Source organism: Mirounga angustirostris, unplaced genomic scaffold (assembly GCF_029215605.1).
Source record: "Mirounga angustirostris isolate CCGP_5_RB_7025 unplaced genomic scaffold, mMirAng1.0.hap1 SCAF_6, whole genome shotgun sequence".
NCBI classification, from domain to species: domain Eukaryota; kingdom Metazoa; phylum Chordata; class Mammalia; order Carnivora; family Phocidae; genus Mirounga; species Mirounga angustirostris.
This window is the reverse complement of record NW_026991714.1, coordinates 63786345-63807396: the sequence shown is the minus strand read 5'-3', so window position 1 is coordinate 63807396 and position 21052 is coordinate 63786345. Positions and strand designations below refer to the sequence as shown.

The 21052-nt window shown below is 36.8% G+C and overlaps 1 protein-coding gene across 4 annotated transcripts in view; it reads right to left on the bottom strand.

The window, feature by feature from the left end:
• Positions 1–21052, bottom strand: part of EFCAB2 (EF-hand calcium binding domain 2) — a 116466-nt gene that overhangs the window by 61144 nt on the left and 34270 nt on the right. The window contains exon 1 of one of the 4 annotated variants that reach the window (XM_045877592.3): positions 3968–4123. The exons of the other annotated variants lie outside the window; for them this stretch is intronic. The gene's annotated coding sequence lies outside the window, so the exon portion shown is untranslated. Of the gene's footprint in view, positions 1–3967; positions 4124–21052 lie in introns of those variants that run through there. 4 annotated transcript variants of the gene reach the window in all.

Below are 21052 nucleotides of genomic sequence, written 5' to 3'. Positions count from 1 at the left end.
GATTACAAGTGACTGAATGATGATCCATATGCTTGTATGGGACTTCTGCTTTCTATGCTGTGAGCTATCTGTTCTTGTTCTCTGCTCACTCCTACTAGGATCTTCCATTTTTTCTTAGCAATTTGTATGTGCTCTTTAAATAATGAAGACTTAACCCCGTGTCATAATTACTGCAAACAATCTTTCAGGTCAGTTGTTTGCATTTGTTTTTCTAAAATAAAACCAGTTTCATATCCTAGCTGATCATCAATACCATACATGATTACTGGAGGAAAAAAAAAGGATGTGTAAGAAAGAGTTTAGATTAAGTAAAAATCACTTCAAATCCTACCATGCAGGGTGAGCTACTTTTATTGTTTTCTCCTAATCTAATTTTCACTCAACAATAAATTGGGAGCATCTTGTACTCTCAAAAGAATATTGATTACATTATCATTTTTAGTGACTGTTTGGTATTCCATTATAGAGCTTTATCATAATTTAGCCAACCCTCTAATTATAGACATTTCAATTGCCTCCAATTTTCCATTGTTATAATTATTCTTTAGTGAACAATCTTGCCCAATTCATCTTTGTGAGTTTGTCTTATTATCTCACTGAAATACAATGAGTTGAATACAGTTGGACTTGTGTGGGGTATTGGGAAGGTTCTAATTAGTCATCATATTGTCTTGGGAGGGGTGCCTGGGTGGCTCAGTCATTAAGCGTCTGCCTTTGGCTCAGGTCATGATCCCAGGGTCCTGGGATCGAGCCCCGCATCGGGCTCCCTGCTCCGCGGGAAGCCTGCTTCTCCCTCTCCCACACTCCCCCTGCTTGTGTTCCCTCTCTCACTGTGTGTCTCTGTCAAATAAATAAATAAAATCTTAAAAAAAAAAATATTGTCTTGGGAAAGTCTCACTGGTTATAACACTGCCAATGCACAAAGCTGATGTCTGCTTTTTAAATTTAAGGTCATTTCATTTATTTTTTTAAGTTTTTATTCAAATTCCAGTTAGTTAACATGCAGTGTAATATTAGTTTCAGGAATACAATATAGTGATTCAACACTTCCATACAACACCCAGTGCTTACCACAAGTGCTCTCCTTAATGCCCATCACTTATTTCACCCATCCTACTGCCCTGCGCCCCTCCCCCCACCCCGCACTCCCCTCTGGTAACCATCAGTTTGTTCTCTATAGTCTGTTTCTTGGTTTGTCTCTTTCTTTTTTTAATTTTCCCTTTGCTTGTTTGTTTCTTAAAGTCCGCATAAGGCTGAAATCATATGGTATTTGTCTTTCTCTGACTTATTTCACTTAGCATAACACCCTCTAGTTCTGTCATTGCAAATGTTAAGATTTCATTAAAAAAATTTTTTTTATTATTATGTTAATCATTTTTTGATGGCTGAGTAGTATTACATTGTATATATATACCACATCTTTTTTATCCATTCATCAGTCAATGGACACTTAGGTTGTTTCCAAGATTTGGCTCTTGTAAATTATGCTGCTATAAACATCGGGGTGCATGTATCCCTTTAAATTAGTATTTTTGTATTCTTTAGGTAAATACCTAGTAGTGCAACAGCTGGATTGTAGGGTAGTTCTATTTTTAACCTTTTCAGGAATCTCCATACTGTTTTCCAGAGTGGCTGTACCAGTTAGTATTCCCACCAACAGTGCAAAAGGGTTTCCCTTTCTCCACATCCTTGCAAACACCTTGTTTGTTGTGTTGTTTCTTGTGTTGTTGAGTTTAGCCATTTTGACAGATGTGAGGTGGTAACTCATTGTGGTTTTGATTTGTATTTCTCTGATCAGTGATGTTGAGCATCTTTTCATGTGTCTGTTGGCCATTTGCATGTCTTCTTTGGAAAAATGCCTATTCATGTCTTCTGCCCATTTTTAAATTGGATTATGTCTTCTGAGTGTTGACTTTTATAAGTTCTTCATATATTTTGGATACTAACCTTTTATCAGATATGTCATTTGCAAATATCTTCTCCCACTCCAAAGGTTGCCTTTTAGTTTTGTTGATTGTTTCCCTCGATGTGCAGAAGCTTTTTATTTTGACGAAGTCCCAATAGTTTATTTTTACTTTTGTTTTCCTTGCCTCTGGAGACATATCTAGAACGAAGTTGCTACAGCCAATGTCAAAGAGGTAACTTACCTGTGTTTTCCTCTAGGATCTTTATGGTTTCAGGTCTCACATTTAGGTCTTTCATACATTTCAAATTTCTTTTTTTTCTGGTGTAAGAAAGTGGTCCAGTTTCATTCCTCTACATGTTGCTGTCCAGTTTTCCCAACACCATTTGTCTTTTTCCCATTGGATATTCTTTCCTTCTTTACCAAAGATTAATTGACCGTATAATTATGGGTTCATTTCTGGGTTTTCTATTCTGTTCCATTGATCTATGTGTCTGTTTTTGTGCCAGTACCATACTGTTTTGATCACTACAGCTTTGTAATATAACTTGAAGTCCAGAATTGTGATGCCTCCAGCTTTGCTTTTCCTTTTCAAGATTGCTTTGGCTATTCAGGGTCTTTTGTGGTTCCATACAAATTTTAGGTTTGTTCTAGCTCTGTGAAAAAAAATACTGCTGCTATTTTTATAGGGATTGCATTAAATGTGTAGATTGCTTTGAGTAGTGTAGACATTTTCACAATATTTGTTCTTCCAATCCATGAGTATAGAATGTCTTTCCATTCTTTGTGTCCTCTTCAATTTGTTTCATCAGTGTTTTATAGTTTTCAGAGTACAGGTCTTTCACTTCTTTGGTTAGGTTTAGTCCCAGGTATCTTACTGGTTTTGGTGCAATTGTAAATGGGATTGATTCCTTAATTTCTCTTTCTGCTTCTTCATTACTAGTGTATAGAAATGCAACAGATTTCTATACATTGATTTTGTATTCTGTGACTTTACTGAATTCGTGTATCGGTTCTAGCAGTTTTCTGGTGGAGTTTTTCAGGTTTTCTATATAGAGTATTATGTCATCTGCAAACAGTAAAGTTTTGCTTCTTCCTTGCCAATTGGGATGCTCTTTATTTCTTTTTGTTGTCTGATTGCTAGGACTATGTTGTCTGATGGCTAGGACTTCCAGTATTATGTTAAATAATAGTTGTGAGAGTGGACATCCGTGTCTTGTTCCTGACCATAGAAGAAAAGCACTCAGTTTTTCCCCATTTGGGCTATTAGCTGTGGGTTTTTCATAGATGGCCTTTATTATATAGAGGTATGTTCCTTCTAAACCTACTTTGTTGAGGGTTTTTATCATGATGTTTAATTTTAAGGTCATTTAAAAAGTATATTATCTTTTATTTTTAGGTAGTCACATCAGATGAGTTTTCTTCTTATCTTTTAAATTTTTGAAACTTACTCTTTGAGGACCTTCCATGTGGAGGTCCTGGGACAGTGGCCCACCCAGACAGGGTACAGAAGTTGCACACCCTTGCCCTCATACCTCGCCCTATGTATCTCTTCCATCTGGCTGTTCCTGGGTTAGAAACTCAAGAGGAATACTGGAGGTCAGTCTAACTCTTGACTGGAGTTAAATATTTCCTACAACATGTGCAATGTGTGGTTCTCTAGCTCTCGCCTGATGAGTTCTGCAAGACAGAGAGCCCCACCAGGGGCAGCCAACCTCAAAGCCAGACAAACAGTTCTAGTGTAAAATCTGCTCTATATTATACTGGTGTCACATCCCTAAGTCAAGTGCAAGTGATTTTCATACTATCTAAAATTCTTCGGAGGGGAATTATTCTAACATTTAATCTGTGTCTAAATAAAGGATACATGCACCCCAGTGTGTATGCAAGACAACTCTACAGGTGTGAAGAAAACATTACAATTACATTTAGAAAGAAAGGAAAAGAAAGGAAAGGAGTTTATACTTTGAAAGGACCAAGAAGGAAGAAGAAAATCATCCTTTTTCTGGAGATTTGGTGAATACTCAATTCTATTTTTTTCTACAATTTAAAAATACATCTTACTGGGTGCCTGGGTGGCTCAGTTGGTTAAGCGACTGCCTTCGGCTCAGGTCATGATCCCGGAGTCCCGGGATTGAGTCCCACATCTGGCTCCCGGCTCAGCGGGGAGCCTGCTTCTCCCTCTGACCCTATCCCCTCTCATGCTGTTTCTCTCTCTCTCTGTAAAATAAATAAAAATAAACAAAATCTTTAAAAAAAAAATTAAAAAAAATAAAAATACATCTTACTCTTTCATACATATGAAATTTATTTTGACTTGATTCAAAGTGACAGACTAACTTCTAATCGTAGTTTAGTAACTGCTAATTTACTAAGCACTTGATTTATTTCCTCCTACTTTATAATGTGATCTGGTGTCCTATTTGATGGAGACTATTTCTATTGACTATTCTGATTCCATTCTGATCTGCATTTCTAGTCTTATGCAATTACCATACTATTTTATTTGTTGCCACTGCATTCGTCTTCTTTTTAGGAATGTTCATTAATATTCTCACCGGTTTATTCTTCCGAAAGAAATTTAGAAATTCAAATAAAATTTAGAAATTCCAAATAAATATCATTGGGAGTTGTATTACTATTGCAACAAAGCTGTATGTTAAAAAGGAATTTACATTTTTATATATGTCATCTTCCATCTAGGAGATATATATTAGATATATACCCCTTTTTATAAATTAAATAAAAAATTAAATATTGCACGTTAAGGTTTTCCTCATATAAGTCATATACAATTCTCCGAGAAGACTATGCCTGAGTATTTTATGGGTTTTGAAGATATGGTGAGGGAATCTTTTTTAACTCTGTAATTTCTGGCATTTAAGGTCAATGTTGAGTGTTTTGTTGCTGCTATTTATGTCATATGTACCTATTTCCTGATACTTTTTATTATAATCCTTTTTCAGGTGATTAATTTATATTTTCTGATAATACATTTTGTCTCTTCCTTCCAAAATTTATACTTTTTATTTCCTCTTCATGACTTACGGCACTGACCAACTACCAAAGCGACTTGAATGCATAAAATGGTAATGATAATTTTTGGTTTTTAAAAACATTATTACTTTTAATAGATTCAAGAGCCAGTCTTTGACCAGCAAACCTTGTGCTGACTTGTGTCCCAAAACAGGTATCACTTACAACTGAAGGCAGCATCCTTCTATTTCTCCATCTAACTTTGCATATTAAGACCGGGCACTAACTTTTAAATCCCTCTTTTCGATATTTTCTACATTTTCTACAGTGTGCTCTGTTTCACACCCATTCCTCAAGAAGTTTCTCAATAAAAGACTCCAATGATTAACATTTCTAGACAACTTTGAACATTGTAAGTCTCCTCTTGGAGACTTGCAATGTGTGCTCCTACATTAAAGTCTTCAGGATGCTCTACAGTAAAGACACCTGTTCACTTTAACAGAGCATTTCCCAAATGTACTCAATCATGGAATCACCTTTTTCCAATTACCATCTGTCAGGAATAATTAATGCCTTAATTGAAATCTGGAACTTCTAACTCAGGAATCCTCAGCTACTGGACATTAGCAAGATGTGAATGGATGACAGGGGCACCAAAAATACTGATCCTCTCATCTTTCACTGTGGCTGGATGAGATCATGCAGCTGAAAGTATTTATTCCGGGGCTTCCCAGAAGGAGGCTTAGAGGAGTACAGGATCTGATGGCATACCCCTTGGTCTGCATAGGTGGCAAGCACCACAAATGCCACCAGACACCCACTGCCCCACATTGCCAAGAAGGTGATCTACCACATGGGCTCCCATTGGAGCCATATACCAAACGCACCGCTGTCCACCAAGGACAAAGGACCAGGATGCTGCTGGAGAAGTTCATGTTCCAGATGTCCAAGAAGCATAGTGTGTAACCCAAAGTGTGATCAGGGATTGAAAGGACTCATGGCTCTAGGTAGCAGCCCCAAATCTTTATCTTCACATAAATAGTCTACTTCTGGCCCTCTGCAGCTGATGTGCCCTTTTAGTAGCTTGCTACATGGCTCTAACAATGCATGTGTGTTATATAAATTAAATCTTCATTATTTTCAAATAAATTGATATGAGAAAGTTCAAATGAATTAAAAAACAATTTGCATTATTACAAATTTTTCTACATTATATTTGTCAATAAAGGATACATTTTTAGATTACATAAATATAATTTCAACTATTATTTTTTAATGGTTGAGAAAAGTGCTTTTACACTTTTGTATGAACAAAGCTTCTCATTGGGGGTAAACTACCAAAAACTGAAGCATAAAATCTGATATTAAAAAGTATTCTGGGGCAAGACATCTGGCTGGTTCAGTTGGTAGAGCAGGCAACTCTTGATCTCAGGGTCCTGAGTTCAAGTCCCACTTTGGGAGTAGAGCTTACTTTAAAAAAATAAAAATAAAGAAATAAAAAGTATTCTGGGAAGCAGGATAAAGTTCTTCATTAAAAAATTTTAAATAGGGCGCCTGGGTGGCTCAGATGGTTAAGCATCTGCCTTCGGCTCAGGTCATGATCTCAGGGTCCTGGGATCGAGTCCCGCATCGGGCTCCCTGCTCCTTGGGAGCCTGCTTCTCCCTCTGCCTCTCTCTCTCTCTCTGTCTCTCATGAATAAATAAATAAAATCTTAAAAAAAAATAAAAATTTTTAAATATATTTGGAACTTTTCTATATATAAATTCATCACTTACAAATTTCCTAATACTGTTTTATTTTCTTTTAAAATCATACAGGAAATGCAATGATTTTTTTCATTAAGCCCCATGTGGATGCCTCAACTCTTTTCCAGTTGTTACCCCAGTATGCCATACAAATATTATTTGGAAGTGACAAAGGTTGAGAATCGCTACCCTAAGGTAATCACCTTTCTAAGTCCTTTGAGAATGCACTGCTCATTCTCCCCATCAACTATCTCAGGGATTTAAGGAATATTAGCAATATTTTGCTCCCCATTGCTGTTCACAGTCCCTTACTCCTAGGCCGTCATATTTTTTCCAGGTCCTTTAATTAAGAAAAATTTCAAACATTCAGAAAAATTGAAGACTTGAGGTAGGGGGATGGGTGAAATAGGTGATGGGGATTCAGGAATGTACCTGACATGATGAGCACCAGGTGATGTATGGAAATGGAGAATCACTATATTGTACACCTGAAACTAATATAACACTATATGTTAACTAACTGGAATTAAAATAAAAACTTAAAAAAAAACACAAAAGTTGAAAGCTTAGTACTGTAAACAACTCTATATCTACCACCTGCATTGAACTATTGCTAATATTTTGCCATTTGTTTGTCCTCTTTCTGTCTCTGTCCCTAAATAAATAGTAAACATTACAGTACTTCGTCTCTACATGCTTCAGCATGCATCTCCTAAAAATAAGGACATTCTCCTACATAACCCCAATATAACTGTGACATTCTTTAAAATTAACAAAAATTCACTAAGATCATCAAATAACTATTCCATTTTCAAATTTCTCCACTGTACCATAATTGTCACTTAGAGTTTTTTCAACCTAAACCCTAATCAAAGTGTACTGCATTTGGTTTTTGTTTTGGTTTGGGGGTTTTTTTTTTTTGGTCTCTTCTAAAGTGAAACAGTCCCCCATTCTTCCCTAACCTCCTCTCCTTCCCACCATGAAATTAGCTTGGTAAAGAGACCAGGCAATGCAATGTCTTACAAAATGCCCTACATCCTGGACTTATGTAAGAGCTTCCTTGCTTTATCCTGTTAAAAACTACTATTTCATTAAGTTTCATTCCTTCAGGACATGTTACCTACTACTAACTCCTTCTCATTGCTGTCTTCTACTGATTCTCTGATCACTGTCCTTCAAATTTCACACCCCAACTAATTAATTTTCCAACAACCCATCCTTACAGTCCTATTTTATCATCAACACCCTCTGATTCTCTGTATGAACAGGTATCAGAGTGATGCAGCAAAAGCCTAGGAACACCTGGCCAGCAACCCACCATAAGATAAGAGAGAAGCATGGAAAAGACTCTTCATCACAACCTTCAGGAGGGAACCAATCCTGCCAACATCTTGATGTCAGACTTCTAGCCTCCAGAACTGTTAGACAATAAATTTCTGTTGTTTAAGCCATGCTGTTTATGGCATTTTGTTACAACAACTCTAGCAAATTAATATACTACCAAAGTGATGTACACATTCAATCTAATCTTTATCAAGATTCTAGGGGCACCTGGGTGGCTCAGTCATTAAGCGTCTGCCTTCTGCTCAGGTCATGGTCCCAGGGTCCTGGGATTGAGCCCCACATTGGGCTCCCTGCTCGGTGGGAAGATCGCTTCTCCCTCTCCCACTCCCCCTGCTTGTGTTCCCTCTCTTGCTGTGTCTCTCTCCATCAAATAATAAAATCTTAAAATATATATATATAGTCCAGTGGTGTTTTTTTGCAGAAACAAAACCCATCCTAAAATTCATATGGAATCTCAAAGGACCCAACAATCTTGAAAAAGAAGAACAAAGTTAAAGGACTCACACTTCCTGATTTCAAAACTTACTACAAAGTTATAGTAATCAAAACACTGTGGTACTGGCATAAAGACAGACATATAGACCAATGGAATAAAATGGAAAGCACAGAAATAAACCCTCACGTATGGTAAACTGATTTTTGACAAGGGTGCCAAGAAAACTGAATGCAGAAGGACAGTCTTTTCAATAAATAGTACTGGGAAACCTGGCTATCCATATACAAGAGAGTGAAGTTCGATCCTTATCTTGCACCATACACAAAAATTAACTCAAAAGGAATCAAAGACCTGAATGTAAGAGCTCAAACTATGAAACCTTTAGAAGAAAACAGGAGAAAATCTTCATCGTATCAGATTTGGCAATAGATATGATCCCAAAGTCATAGGCAACAACCAAAAAAAATTCATAAACTGGATATCATCAAAGTTAAAACTTTTGTGAATCAAAGTTGCTATCAAGAGAGTGAAAAAGACAACCCACAGAACGGGAGAAAATGTTTGGAAAGCATATATCTGATAAGGGATTAACATTCAGACTGTATAAAGTACCCTTATAAACAACTAAAACAAACAACCCAATTTAAAAATATGCAAAAAAGTTGAATAGATATTTCTCAAAAGAAGTTATACAAATAGCTCATAAGTGCATGAAAGGATGCTCAATATCACCAGTCATTAGATAAATGCAAATCAAAACCACAATGAGATACCATTTTATACCCATGAGAAAGGCTATTATCATAAAAATGAAAAATAACAATTATTGGTGAGGATGTGGAAAAATTGGAACCCTTGTGTATTACTGCTGGGAATGTAAAATGGTACCGCCACTGTGGAAAACAGTATGGAAGTTCCTCAAAAAATTGAAAATCAAATTACCATATGATCCAGCAATTCTACTTCCGGGTATACACCCAAAAGAATTGAAAGCAGTGACTCGAGCAGAACCTTGTATCCCAATATTCATAGTGGCATTATTTACAATAGCTCAAAGGTGGAAACAACATGAATGTCCACTGACGGATGTATAAACAAAATGTGTTTACATACACACACACACACACACACACACAGTGGAATATTACTCAGCCTTAAAAAGGAAGGAAATTCTGACATGCTATGACATGGATGAATCTTAAAAGGCATTAAACCAAGTGAAATAAGCCAGATCCAGAAGGATAAATATGATTCCACTTCCATGAAGTACTCAGAATGGTCAAACTCATAGAGACATAAAGTAGAGTGGTGGTTACCAGGAGCTGGGAAGAATTGGAAGTTATTATCTAATGGGGAGTTTCTGTTTGGGACGATGAAAAGTTCTGGGAATAGATGGTGATGATGGTTGCAAAGCACTGTGTATGCACTTAATGCCACTGAACTATGCACTTGAAAATGGTTAAAACGGCTTAAAAAAAGTTATAAGAATGAAAGTTATTAACCTCTCTAATGAAATTGTTCTAAAATTGACAGTGGTGGGGCACCTGGGTGGCTCAGTCAGTTAAGCATCCAACTCTTGGTTTCAGCTCAGGTCATGATCTCAGGGTCGAGATTGAGCCCCAAGTCGGCTCCACACTGGATGTGGAGGCTGCTTAAGATTTTCTCTCCCTCTCCTTCTGCCCCTCCCCCTGCTTGTGCGTGTGTCTGTGTGTGTGTGTGTGTGCTCGCGCACATGTGTGCTTTCTCTCTCTCTCAAAAAAAAATAAATAAAAAAAATAAAATAGTGGGGATAGCTACATACACCTATGAATAGACTAAAAACCACTGGTTGCACACTTCAAAAAAAATGAACTGTATGCATGTGAATTGTATATCAATAAAGCTGTTATAAAAAAGAAGAGAGGGATATTATAATTCTTAGAGAAGATAATTATGGAAGGAAACATATCCCTTATTCTAATGAGTAGTGTGTATGTCTTTAAAAAAACAACAAAAAGTTATTGAAAAATGAAAAATAAAAATATGCCAATTGCTTCAGAAGAATCCCAATAATACATTTTATGTATGAAGGCAATCCGTTTTATTTTTTCCTTCCCAATCTGTATACCTTTTATTTTTCTTTTCTAGTTGTCTTAATCTGGGCTGCAGAACAAAATACCACAGACAGGGTGGCTTATAAACAACAGAAATGTATTTCTCACAGTTCTAGGAGCAGGAAGTCTAAGATCAGGTGGCCCACACCGTCTGGTGACGAATGCTCTCCTCCAGGTTACACACTTCTCATTGTATCCTCATGTGGTGGAAGGGGCTAGAGGGCTCCTAGGGTATCTTGTATAAGAACACTAATCCCATTCATGAGGGCTCCACCCTCATGACCTAGTCATTCCCAAAGGCCCCCACCTACTAATACCATCACCTTTGGGGGGTGGGATTTCAACATATGAATGGGGGGGGCAAACATTCAGAGCATAGCACTAGCACATACAGTGCCATGTTGAAAAGAAGTGGTGAGAGGGGACACTCGCCCTGTTCCTGATCTTCGTGGAAAGCCTTGAGTTTCTCACCATTAAGTATGTTAGTTGTATGTTTTTGTAGATATTCTTTATCAAGTGGAAGAAATTTCCCTCTATTCCTAGTATACTGAGAGGTTTTTTTTAAAGATTTATTTGTTTATTTTAGAGAGCGCAAGAGAGAGCGAATGGGGGGAGGGGCAGAGGGAGAGGCTCTTCAAGCAGACTCCCCGCTGAGCACAGAGTCCGACTTGGGGCTTGATCCCACGACCCATGAGATCATGACCTGAGCCAAAACCAAGAGTGGAACGCTTAACCAACTGAGTCACCCAGGCGCCCCGAGAGTTTTTTTTTTATCATGAATAGGTGTCAGATTTTTTCAAACAGTTTCTACACCTATTAACATGATCATGTGATTTTTCTTTTTTGGCCTGTTGATGTGATGAATTACATTAATTGATTTTCGAATACTAAACTGGCCTTGCATACCTGGGTAATGGTGTATAATTCTCTTTGCACACTGTTGAATTTAATTTGCTAATATTTTGTTGAGGTTTTTGCATATATGTTCATCAGAGGTCTGTAGTTTTTTCTCTTATAATGTCTTGGCCTGGTTTTGATATTAGGGTAATGCTGGCCTCATAGAAAGAGGAAGTATTTCCTCTGCTTCTAGTCTCTGAAAGAGATTGTAAGAATTGATATAAATTCTTCCTTAAATGTTTGGTAGAACAAATGAGTGAACACAATCTAGGCCTGGTACTTTTTGTTTTGGAAAGTTGTTATTGATTCAGATATAGGCCCTTTTAGATTATCTATTTCTTCTTGGGTGAGTTTTGGCACCTTGTGTCTTTCAGGGAACTGATCCATCTCATCTAAATTATTAAATTTGTGGGCATGGAACTGTTTATATTATCCTTTTATTATCTTTTTAACTTCCATGGGATCTGTTGTAATGTCCCCCCTTTCACCTCTGATCTTAGTAATTTGTATTTTTCTCTCCTTTTTAATTAGCCCTGCTGAAGATTTACTGATTTTATTGATCTTTTCAAAGAACAAGGTTTTGGTTTTGTTGATTTTCTCTACCAATATCCTGTTTTTTATTTCATTGATTTCTGCTTTAATTATTATTTCTTTTCTTCTTCTTACTTTGGATTTAATATGCTGTTCTTTTTCTAGTTTCCTCAGAAACTTAGATGATTGACTTTAGATCTTTCTTCTTTTCTAATATATACATTCAATGCTACATATTTCTCTCTCAGCCCTTTCACTGCATCTCTGGTAAGTGTGTATTCTGATAAACTGTGGATTTATTTTCATGTAGTTCAAAATACTTTAAAATTTCTCTTCATATTTCTTCTTTGAACCATGCATTATTTAGAAGTTATGTTTAATCTCCACATATTTGGGAGATCTTCCAGTTATCATTCTGTTATTAATTTCCAGCTTAACTCCATTGTTGTATGAGAGCAGACATAGTATGATTTCTATTCTTTTAAATTTGTTAAGGTATGTTTTATGGCCCAGAATGTGGTCTGTTTTTCTTTTTTCATTCATTCCAGAGAGAAAGAAAATCCCCAAACAGACACCCGCTGAGCACAGAGCAGGGCTCCATCCCAGGACCCTGAGATCATGATTTGAATTGAAGCCAAGAGTTGGCTGGTCAACCAACTGAGCTACCCAGGTGCCACCCAGGTGCCCCAGTGGTCTATCTTGATGTATGTTCAATGGGAACTCATGAAGAAAGTGTATTCTGCTGTTGTTGGATGAAGTAGTCTATGGATGTCAATTATATCCAGTTGATGGATGATGTTTTTGAGTTCAACTAACCTCCTTACTGATTTTCTGCCTGCTGGATCTGTCCATTTCTGACAGAAGGGTGCTGAGGGGTGATGAATAGTAGATTCACCTATTTCTTTTTTTTTTTTTAAGATTTTCTTTATTTATTTGAGAGTGAGAGAAAGAGAGTGAGAGAGCATGAGTGGGAGGGAGAGGCAGAAGGAGAGGGAGAAGCAAAGTCCCCGCTAAGCAGGAAGTCCAACTCATGGATTGATCCTAGGACCCTGAGATCATGACCTGAGATGAAGGCAGACGCTTAACTGACTGAGCCACCCAGGTGCCCCAATTCATCTATTTTTCCTATTAAATTTTTCCTATTATTCATCTATTTTTCCTATTAAAAACTCTGTTTTTAGGCACATACATGTTAAGGATTATTATGTTTTCTTGGAGAATTGACCCCTTTATCATTAATGTAATGTGCTTCTTTATCCCAGACAATTTGCTTTCAAGTCTCCTCTGTCTGAAATTAACATAGCCACTCCCAATTTCTTTTGATTCATGTTAGCATGATATATTTTTTCCATCTATTTACTTTTAATCTATATGTCTTTATACTTAAAGTGGGTTTTTTGAGGACAACATATAGTTGGTTCTTGTTTTTTGATCCACTTTGATGATCTCTGTCTTTTAATTGGTACATTTAGACCACTGACATTCAAAGTGATTATTGATATAGTTGTGTTAATAGCTACCATATTTGCTATTTTCTATTTGTTGTTTTTATTCTTTGTTCCTATTTTTGTCTTCCACTCTTTTTCTGCCTTTTGTGGTTTTTAGTGAGCATTTTATACGATTCCATAGTCTGTCCTTTGATAGCATATTATACTTTTTAAAAATTCTTCTTAGTAGTTGCCCCACAGCATGCAACATGCATTTACAACTAATCCAAGTCCACTTTCAAATAATACTACCATTTCACAGGTAATGTACCTTATAACAAAATAATCCTAATTCCTCCCTCCTATTCCTTACTTATATCATTGCTGTCATTCATTTTACCTTTATATAAGCAAACATGAGCATACACATATACATAAGACATATACATAAACATACATAATCAAATATATTGTTGCTATGATAATTTTGAACAAATTGTATCTGTTAATTAAGAATAAGAAAAATAAAAGTTTTACTTTACCTTCACTATTTCTTCTTCAATGCTCTTCCTTTTATATAGTTCCCAGTTTCTGACGTATATCATTTTCCTTCTCTTTAAAGAGCTTGTTTTAACATTTCCTGTAATGCAGATCTACTAAAAACAAATCCCTTCAATTTTTGTCTGAGAAAGTCTTTATTTCTCTTTCATTTATTTGAAGCATAATTTCTTAGGATAATCAATTCTAGGTTGGTGGGGGTTTTCTCTGAACACTCAAAATATTTCACTCAACTCTCTTCTTACTTGCATGGTTTCTGAGAAGTTGTATGTAATTCTTATCTTTGTTCCTCTATGGGTGAGGTGGTTGTTTTTTGTTGTTTTTTTTTTTAACCTCTGGTCTCTTCCAGGATTTTTTCCTTATTTTTGATTTTCTGTAGTTTGAAAATTACATGCGTAGGTGTAGTCTTTTTGGCACTTATCCCACTTGGTATTCCCTAACTTTCCTGGATCTGTGGTTTGGTGTCTGACATTATTTAGGGGAAATTCTCAGTCATTATTGTTTCAAATATTTTTTCTGTTCCTTCCTTTTTTCTCCTTCTGATATTCCCATTATGTGTATGTTACACCTTTTGTAGTTGCCCCACTGTCCTTAGATATTCTGTTCTGGTTTTTTTAGTCACTGTTCTCTTTTCTCTTTTTACTTTTTAAAATTTTTTTGATACAGTCTCAAGCTTAGAGATTCTTCCTTCCTCGTGTCTACTAATAAGCCCACTGAAGTCATTCATTTCTGCCATAGTATTTTTGATCTCTAGCACTTCTTTTTTATTCTTTCTTAGGATTTCCTTCTCTCTGCTTATGTGGCCTGTCTGTTCTTGCATGCTGTCTAGTTCATCCATTAGAGCCCTTAATATATTAATCGGTTTTTCAAAAAATTCCCTGTATGATAATTCCAACATCCCTGCCCACGTCTGATTCTGATGTTTGCTCTGCCTCTTCCAGTGGTGTTTTTTGCCTTTTAGAAGATGCTTTGCAGTTTTTTCTTTATAGCAGGACATGATGTACCATGTAAAAGGAACTACAATAAGTAGGCCTTTAGTGATGTAGTGGTAAGGTGGGGGAGTAGGGGGAGTGTTCTAGAAGTCCTGAGATTAGAGCTCAGTCTTTTAGTGAGCCTATGCCTTTGGACTATGAGCTTCACAAGTGCTTCCCTGTTGTTTCTTCTCCCATTGGGTGGGACAGTGGGACGAGATGGCTTGAGTGAGCTGGAGTTGGGTATTTCCCTTCCCTCAGGTCAGTTTAAGCTCTGTTAACATCCCAGCAGGTTAGGTTCTAAGTTAACTGGCTTCTTCTTGTTAAGAACAGAGTCCTCTGGAGTATTTCAAAATGGTTCCTTTTTCCCTCCTCTTACTGAAAGCACAGGGGATTTTTCCCTGATATTTACTATAGGAAACTGTCAAGCTCCTGGAGGTAAAACTCATAAAGTGTGAGGTCTCCCTATGACTTGTCCACATTGCACCTCCAGTAATTCATCAGTTACAGTTCAGGTTGTCCTACCCCGGGACTTGTTCCCACAGCAGTTTCTACTTAGGAGTCTCTGCCCTGGAGTCTTAAGCCATGACTCTCTGTATTCATCTGTCTGTCCTTCCAATCTTGGTGGCAGCAGTTTGCCAAGTGTCTTCTCCTTTCTCATGGATGCAAGAAGACTTGTTAATCTTTCAATGTGTTCAGCTTTTTGCCTATTGTTAGGGCAGAGTGGCCAAGCAATCCATTTTATTATGGCAATATATACACTGGCATTAAATCGAACACATCCCTGTAAAATAAACATTTTATTTGGCAGCATCTTAGCTGCTCAATGGTAGATTTCCAGGCATTTACTTCCCTGGCAAGTAATTCCAACATGAAAATGTTTGCTTAAAATTTTGTAGTGATATTTAAAAAAATTGTAGTGATAGCTTGTTTTAAAGCGTTAATAGCCCAGAGTTTCTCACCCTTGTCTATGATAATTCCCTTTCCCAATCTTAACTTTCCCAAACCAGATTGCTTAACTATTGACCAGAAAACCTGTGTGAATTGCAGTAATTCAGTGGTAGAAATATTCTCAAAAGCCTTAGTATAGGAGAGATAGAGAAGAATTTTCTAAAATACTATCTGATAAATATGGTGCTGTTATTTCACACCCTTCCATCATCTGTTAATATACGTGCAGCCAAAAGATATTAGCTCTGAATAAAAATTGCTGTACGACAGCTTAACAAGAGGTTCTTAGCTACCCTGCCATGAACCAGTAAATTGAGAGAAATATCTCATCAGAATTCTTTATATGCATTCTACTCTACCTTTCCAACACTGAAAGAGAAAGTTACATACCATATTGTAGGCCCTGTCTCTATCGTGCTACTTATCATGTAGAATACATTTTTGTGCCATATGCTGCAAATCATAAGTTTAAGCTGCAAATGTATATATGGTGCCACATCTAAAGTATATAGATTAAGGAAGAATTAACCTGAATCCTTTACAAACTCTTCCAAAAATGAAGATGAGGAAACACTTCCAAATCATTTATTATGAGGTCAATATCACCCTGATCCAAGCAAACACAGACATCAGAAGAAAACTACAAACGAATATCCCTTATAAGTATAAACACAAAAATCTTCAACACAATACTGGTGTACTAAATCTAGCCACATATAAAAGGGATTGTACACTATGACCAAATGGGATTAACCCCAGGAATGCAAGATCGGTTCAATACCTGAGAAAGTTCCAGGTAGTTAAGCCAACCAGCAAGCCAAAAGCAAACTAAAGCATTGCTTTCCCCTTTTTGCCCTTTTCTGGCTAGTGTTTGTTTTTGTTTTTTCAGTATCCCTGACTTCTTTAACTACATTTTTCATCATAAAAAGAAAAAAGCCTGATTGTCTATATTCTTTTTTTTTTTAAGATTTTATTTCTTTATTTGACAGAGAGAGAGAGAGAGCACAAGCAGGGGGAGGGGCAGAGGGAGAGGGAGAAGCAGACTCCCCACTGAGCAGGGAGCATGATGCAGGACTCCATCCCAGGACCATGGATCATGACCTGAGCTGAAGACAGACACTTAAATGACTGAGCCACCCAGGCACCCTGATTGTGTACATTCTTGCCAAAATATAAGACCTATCTCCTCATATTTGGCTAAAATACCATGATAACATGTCAGAAAGCTATATTAACCTATTAATATTTTCATGTTAACCTTATGAAAGCTTTAGAAAATTCCATTGTTGTCATTAAAAATATAAACTATTCAAATAAAGTATAACAATATGTCTTTCCAATAATGGATGTGAATGTTTGCAAAATATATTTGGCAACTTATACTGCTCAAAGCAACATTTCAAAATAACAATCAAAAATGCATCTGATTTTTAAATATTTCATGAAAAAATAGCTTTTATCTAGAAAAAATCTTGAGGATTATTGGAATATAACAAATGAGGTACTTGAAATAATTCTAAGAAATATATTTTTTATCTATAAGTTTATTAGAGTGATCAAATGTGTTACCACTAATTTTTAAAAATATTTTGGTAATCAAAGTGCTTTTTTCTATTTGTATATATGTAAATTAATATAAATTGGTACTAACTGTGGTCCATTATATCTTCATTAGTTATTAATTAACACACAACAGATTAAGATTTTATACACATTTTGAGAAATTACCATGAAGTGTTTGGCTGATGACATAGGTGAGTAGAGAAAAGATTAAAAACAATAGAATCTAAGTTGAAAGAGAATTTAGAGTCAGTTAGCCCTTTCAAGCCAATGAAGGGATCCCCTCTGAAACATGCTTATGTGGTCATGGATTGGGGTTTGGTTTATTATTCTCTACTTTAAAGACTGATCACTTGTTTTTGTTCTTAGGAAGCACTGTATTGACATAACCACCATTAATGAAAAATGTGTTTACTGAAGTCTTAATAAATTTTTAAAAATCCACACTCAGTCCCTCTTCACAAAGCACAGTCTTATTTATACTTAACTCTTGTTAAGTTATAACATGTTAATAGAAATAAAGCCATAATTAATAAATGTGTTCTGGAAATAATAAATTTCTTGCCACAGAACATGTTTAAACTACAACCTTCACATATATGAGAAAATGACTGGTTGATAACCGAAGTAATTCTATTTAATTCATGGTTACATCTAATTCAGTATCGTAAGTGTTATCTCAAAAATTAAATACAGCTGAAATGAATATGTAAGTTTTCAATAAGGTATATGCAATTTTGCCCAGGTTGGGGGAAAATATTAGCAATAACATATTAAATTTCACAGAAATGTCATGTTCAGCAGGTGTTCTAGAAAATGTTACCTTTTATAGAATGCCCATTTAGCAAAAAATGGAATGACCATATGTGGAAATAAGCACTTTTACAAGATGGTCAGATGGTGAAATTATACCAGAAATACCAGTTAACAAGCACATGTTTATGAAAGAACCACCACGATATAAGCCTCATTTCAGACTATATTATAAATTTTTAAGTATAATGCATACTGATTGAAGGTTTCTTTTTTTTTTTTTTTAAAGATTTTATTTATTTATTTGAGACAGAGAGAATGAGAGAGAGAGAGCACATGAGAGGGGGGAGGGTCAGAGGGAGAAGCAGGCTCCCTGCCGAGCAGGGAGCCCGATGCGGGACTTGATCCAGGGACTCCAGGATCATGACCCGAGCCGAAAGCAGTCGCTTAACCAACTGAGCCACCCAGGTGCCCTGATTGAAGGTTTCTCTATTTTGATAAAATAAGAATCTTAAAAGTATTTTTTGAGAGTGTTAATAAACAGGAACACTTTTTGATTATAGTTTACCCCCCTCCCCTCTGCATTCTTGGGGCGGGGTGCTTTCAAGGTACTACTTCTTCTTAAGTGTGCTTTTAAAAATTATATCTTTCACAGGAGCCTGGGTGGCTCAGTCGGTTAAGCAGCCAGCTCTTGATTCTGGCTCAGGCCATGATCTCAAGGTCCTGGGATTGAGCCCCACATGGGGCTCCGTGCTCAGTGGGGAATCTACTTGAGGATTCCTCTTCCTCTCCCTCTGCCTCCCACCCCGCTTACGTGCTCTCTCTCTCAAATAAATCTTTTAAAAAATTATGTCCTTTACATTAACTTGATCATTTTTTCTCTTCCTTAAAAAATAATTCAAAATTATAAAAAGCAAAATTGTACTACAATGCAGGTTCAAAAAAGAAACTAAAAAACATGAGGAAAAGTTCAAGTTTGAGCTCCTAAACATCCTTATATTGAGATAGCTATAAGACAGAATGCAAGGTAGGGACAGGGTCTTTTTTTGTGTGAGACACATTAAAGGAATTTGGATTTTATCCTAAGGGCAATAGGTATCAACTGAAGATTTATAAAGCAGGGAGTATCTAGCCAGATTTATAATCAAGGAAGATCATTCTTGCTGCTATGAAGGTAACTCAGCTGGAGGCAGAGATCATTAGGGGATTCCTGTAGTGATCCTGAGGAGAGGATGAATGCCTCCCCACTGCACCTTCTGCTTCCCAAAGCGTCTTAATTGCTTGACTGTTTCCTTCCCCACCCCCTTATTAGACAGTAAATTCAATAAAGTCAGAGGCCTCATCTGTTCTCAACATTCTTAGGTCACTAGGATACATAGCTTCCTAAGCATCAAAGCAGACACAAAGCGAGTACTTAGTGCTCAATAAAATTTGTTGTATGATCAAATGATAAGAAAATAAATGGAAAACCCACAGGGACGCTCAACAGTGTGAATACCCACGAAGCACTGCCCACAACAGCCCAGGGCAAGTTTCCAGCCTCGTTCTCCCAAGCCCCACAACAACAGACCCACACCACTGTATTTAGCCATATGTGAGAACTTGGATACAGCAATTACATAATTCTTGAGTGGAAAGAAGGAAGAGGATCATGGGGAAGAAACAATAGCTCGGAGCATTTCAGATGGTGGTACCAGTAAGTTAGTTACTAACGGAAGGCCTGGTGTGAGAAGGCTAAAGGAGAGGTCATGCTTGCTTCATTCATTAGTTCATTCGTTCCTTTACTCAGTTAACAAATATTTGTTGAGTAGTCACTAGGCACTGTGCTCTACAAAACATATAGAAAATATGTGGCCCATATGCTCTGGACTCACTGCTCAGATCCCAGCTTTCCCAGGTGCTGTGTGATCTGTGTAAATTACTCAATCTCTCTGTGCCTCAGTCTCCAATCTGTCAAATTACGCTAATGATAGTTACCTATACTATAGGGCCCTTGTTGCAAGCATTAAATATTGTATGTAAAGTGCTTGGCGCATAGTGCTTGGCAATAACTTAAAAACATAAGCTATTTTTATTATGTTAATTTGGGAATTTGTAACTTGAAGAACGCCTTTACTTTGTATCCTAGGATGTGAAAGATGGGCATATCGGTTTCGTTTCCAGGATGGGTGTGGGGAACACGTCTAAACAAACCAATTCAATACTTGCACTGTATGCCAGACACAAGGTTAAGTGTGACATCTGGGAGGATTTCATTTAAAAGCTAAAGATCTGAAGTCAGACAAAACTGACTGAATCCCCCCTCCACCAAAACAAAAAACCAAAAAAACCCAAAACTGATTGAATCCTCGAACTCTTTTTTTTTTTTTTTTTTTTTTAAGTAGGCTCCACACCCAGCATGGAACCCAGCTCTGGGCTTGAACTCACGACCCTGAGATCAAGACCTGAGCTGAGATCAAGAGTCAGATGCATAACTGACTGGGCCACCCAGGCACCTTGAATACTCAAACTCTTACTAGTTTTAGCAAATTACCAAATCTCCCTAAGTCTTAGTTGCCTCATCTATAATGTTGGGATAATAATAACAATGATAGTAATACTAGCAGCTACCTTGCAAGGCTGCTGTGAGGATTAAGAGAAACAATGTATGCAGGGACCCTGGCACATAGAAATGCTCATTAGATGGGAGCTGCTGTTATTATTTCTCATAGAAATCATCTAGACTACCCTTTAATATCCTTACCTCACAGATGAGGTTACTGAGGCTTAGAAAGTCAGATAAGTGACTTGACAAATACCTAGTAAGGGGGAAATTGAAGATTCAAGCACAAGTCTGTATGGCTTCAAAGATTCTATTCTTTTAACTACATTATGCTGCTTCTCAATGCTTTGAAAAAATTGCTTGG